The following is a 4,511-nucleotide window of genomic DNA, read 5'->3' as shown; positions in this document are numbered from 1 at the left end:
AGAATTTGGATTACTTTTGACAATGCTTTTGACGCTTTTGACAGTGACGCTAAAAACTTGAAAGCTGACATTCTATCATAGACAATATTATAATTTTTAATGTATATATTTATATATACATGATAGAATGTCAATATTATAATTTTATATAATATACTGTAGCCTATAAAGGCTACAGTATATTATAAGTTTATGGCTTGAAACCAACCATGCTATAAATTATAGCATAGTTGGTTTCAAGCCATAAACTTATAATATACTGTCGTATAGACCACCTGACAACCCAAAAATAAGTGACCATTTTTGATCTGTCAATGTGTGCGTGTGCTAGTGATGTATAATTTACTATAGATAGTATAGTATTTTGCTATCGATAGTTTAGTCCGTTCGAATTATTTTACCTGAGTTTCTATAAGAAATAAATAATATGCAACTTTGACAGATTTTGTATTTCAAATTAGGTATCATAAATTTTAATTGGCAAAAAAGGTGACGATTGAAAAGTAGATACACATTTTCGTTTGGAATGATTTTTCAATCGTCATTCGTCGGATATGTTATGACTTATGACATGAGGTTCTTATAGGGGTAAATAATATACACATAACACACTATAAAGTTACTTATTTATTACTCAGGTAAAATCTATCTGGTAAATCAGCCCTTACATTGGTGCATTGAAAGTAAACAACACACATTTTTTTTTATGAAATAAGGGGGCAAACGAGCAAACGGGTCACCTGATGGAAAGCAACTTCCATCGCCCATGGACACTCGCAGCATCAGAAGAGCTGCAAGTGCATTGCCGGCCTTTTAAGAGGGAATTGGGTAATAGGGGAGGGTAGGGAAGGGAAGGGAAGGGAATAGTTGAGGGTAGGGAAGGGAATAGGGTAGGGGTTGGGGGATTGGGCCTCCGGTAAACTCACTCACTCAGCGAAACACAGCGCAAGCGCTGTTTCACGCCGGTTTTCTGTGAGAACATGGTATTTATCCGGTCGAGCCGGCCCATTCGTGCCGAAGCATGGCTCTCCCACGTATAATACATATTATATTATATTTTATTCTTAAATGTAAACAAGGGTCTCGGCCAATCACAGCGAGCCAGACAAGCCAGCCAATGCCATGCCTTGCCGAGGCCCCCACCACTCACCAACGCCAGCCAGCCGTGCCTCGCTGGTGGGGAGCAAGCCTTAAATACGCTGTACTCGATCATTTTGCTGATTTTTGTGTCAAGTCAAATTGTTAAACAGAAACTCTGCCCAAAATTTTATTTGCAAAATTGTTATTTTGTGAAGTGTAATTAAAGTGATAGTGTTCAAATAGTTCCTCCACGTTTTATTTCACCCTGATTTACAATCAGAAGTGGGATGAAAAGAAATCGACCTCGAGAGGAAGATCGGCATTTGGTTCAGCCGCCAGGGTGGAATGATTCATCGCCACTACGAGATGATATCCCCGACCCACATGAAGACTCGCCACCTCCCGTCAGAAAAATGCTCAAAAATCTTCTCGAGCATGAGGTACAGAGGGCTGTTCGTGACCTCAATGCAGAATTACCCACATCTACTAAAACGAGAGAACATCGAGCTGCTTCGTTGATTCCGGAGTTTGACCCCGACAACGAGGACTGCACAGTAGTGGCCTGGATCAGGAAAATTGAACAGCTAGGCGAGATACACGGATGGGATGAAAAAACAAAAGCATTTTACCTCCGAGACAAATTAAGAGGTTAAGCCAGGAAGTGGCATAATAGACTAGAAGATTACGATTACAGTTGGGAAGACTGGAAGCTGATGCTGGTAAGAGCTTTTCCTCGGTTTCGGGATTACGGAAATTTATTGGAAGAGATGATGCAACGACGGAAACTACCCTCAGAAACTATGACAAAGTACTACCAGGAAAAAGTTGCATTATGTTTCCGGTGTAAGTTATCGGATAGTGCAACCGTCTCATGCATTATTCGTGGCCTACCCGCATGTCTTCAAGCTAATGCAATATCAGTGTGAGCGACCGGATGAATTGTATGAGGGCTTTCTCTCTGCCTTAGACGACTATAAATTGCCACAATTTTCCGATTCACGAATGTTCAATCGAGACAACAAGAATTCGTCTGAAAAGAAAAGTGTCACTATTAATCCAGATGTAGACCCCTGTCCGCGCTGCAAAAAGACTGGCCACATTCTTCGTAACTGCCCTCAACCTGACCAGCGTACATGTTTTAAATGTGGTGCTCAAGGTCACATAGTCACTCAATGTACCAGTGCCTCTACTGCGAAGCCAATAACACCTGGCGTATCACAGTCAGTCAAGGAAATCAAGATAATACAGAATTACAGCGATATTTACAAAAAGGTGGTCAAGGTCAATAACATTTTCATTAAAGCCTATCTAGATACCGGAAGCCAGGTAAATAACATGGCACGACTGCTAAATTTGGAAATTAGTCCAACGAGCACAGTATTGAAGGGATTTTCAGGTGGTTTTGTGACTAGTCGAGGAGAAGTGACCTTTGAGCTGGAAGTTGATGGCATATCGCTGAAATGCACGGCACACCTAGCAAATGTCGACATGCAAGGAATTAATTTGTTGATTGGCCAGCCTGTTATAAATGGGAATGTTATGTCATTAGTTATCAGCAACGACACTGCAACCCTCAAACAAGAGGAGGACATAGATTTTAATAAAGACGTAAATGCAATTGAAGAGCGTGAACGGTTTCCAGTGATCTGTGCTGAAGATGAATGTTTACAGCCCGGAACCTCCATTATAAAAGTCAAGATAGTAGGTAATGGAGACACGAACGACGTCGTCACTGCGCCCCGTCATTTCGAGTTGCAAGGTGTTTCCTATTCACTGCCGGCTACACTGCTGCGTGGAGCCGACGGATACATAAAGGTGGTCAACAGGGGTACCAGCAACATCACCTGGCGCCAGGGTGACGTGCTGACGAGAGCCGAAAACCACGAGCCACATAGCGAGCCACAGCCAAACATTCAGGTTAGTCAATCTGCCATAATATCTGCCTTACCTTCGCCATTAGCCAGTTCTATATTAAATACTAGCCTTGCAACCGATGCTACTATTGGTGGAGTAAATGTTTCCAATATTAAGTCAGGGCCAATAAATGAAAAAGATCGTGATAAGTTATTAACTTTATTGCATCTTTACAATAATTGTTTCGCATCTGGCACTAGTGATTTAGGTTGTACAGATTTGCTAAAAATGAAAATAAGGTTAACATCAGATCAGCCTATTTATCGCCATCCGTATAGATTATCACACAGCGAACAGGCAGTAGTCAGGTCCAAAGTTTCCGATTTACTTGACGCTGGAATTATCAAAGAATCAGATTCCAATTATGCATCGCCAGTCATTTTAGTAAAAAAAAAAAATGGTGATTTTAGACTCTGTCTAGATTATCGTGCCCTTATGCTATCACTATAAAGGATAGATATCCGTTACCAAATATCGACGACCAAATTTCTAAACTTGCTGGAAAGAATTTCTTTACAAGTCTCGACTTAGCACAGGGTTATCATCAGCTTCAAATACAGACCGAAGATACACATAAAACTGCTTTTATCACAAACGAAGGTCAGTAAACTTAACGGATGTTGTTCGTAGAGTCCACATCCTGAGGATGCTCCGGTGTTGGGGCGAAACGCGCGTCGAGGTTTTCAACCTGCATGGTGGTGAGGGGCCTTGCACGGATTTGCCAACATTATTGCTTGTGTGGTGGTGGTGTTTGCAAGTTCTTGCATGCAAGTGTACGCATAAGCAGTGTGGGAGGAGGGAGGTGCTGTACGCATGCCTATGCGTACACTCACTCATTTACTTAAAGGTGGAAGTTGTTTTCGCGGAATATTGCTAAAAATAATAACAAACTAAATTTAAGCTTTGAGGAATTAAAAAAATGCTTATGTACCAGGCCTACTCTCGCTTTATATGACCCCGCGCTGCCTACCGAAATTCACACGGATGCATGCAAATTAGGCATAGCAGATATATTATTGCAGAAACAGAGCGATGGTACACTGCGCTGGTACACTGCACTGTTATGTAGGTATTTTAGTCGCGTAACGAGTAAAGAAGAAAGCAATTATCATAGTTATGAGTTAGAAACGCTCGCGGTAGTCGAATCACTTCGTAGATTTAGGGTCTATGTGGTAGGAAAGCGTGTGAAAGTCGTTACAGACTGTACTGCTGTAAGAGCGACCATGACGAAACGTGATATCCTTCCCCGCATCGCTAGATGGTGGTTGCTCATTCAGGACTATGACATTAATGTCGAATATACGCCTGGGGAACGCATGCAACACGTAGACGCGCTCAGCAGGAACCCATGTGATGTAATGAATGTCAATCGTCTCGAAGTCTGCGACTGGTTTTATACCATTCAATATCAGGATGATAGATTGAAGCAAATTTCAGCTTTCAGCTGTTCAATACAGCTGAAAGCAAATTCGGCGGATACAAGCATAACTAATAACTACGTTATTGTGGATGATAGG

Source organism: Aricia agestis, chromosome 5 (genome assembly GCF_905147365.1).
Source record: "Aricia agestis chromosome 5, ilAriAges1.1, whole genome shotgun sequence".
Classification (NCBI taxonomy): domain Eukaryota; kingdom Metazoa; phylum Arthropoda; class Insecta; order Lepidoptera; family Lycaenidae; genus Aricia; species Aricia agestis.
This window is presented reverse-complemented; position numbering follows the sequence as displayed.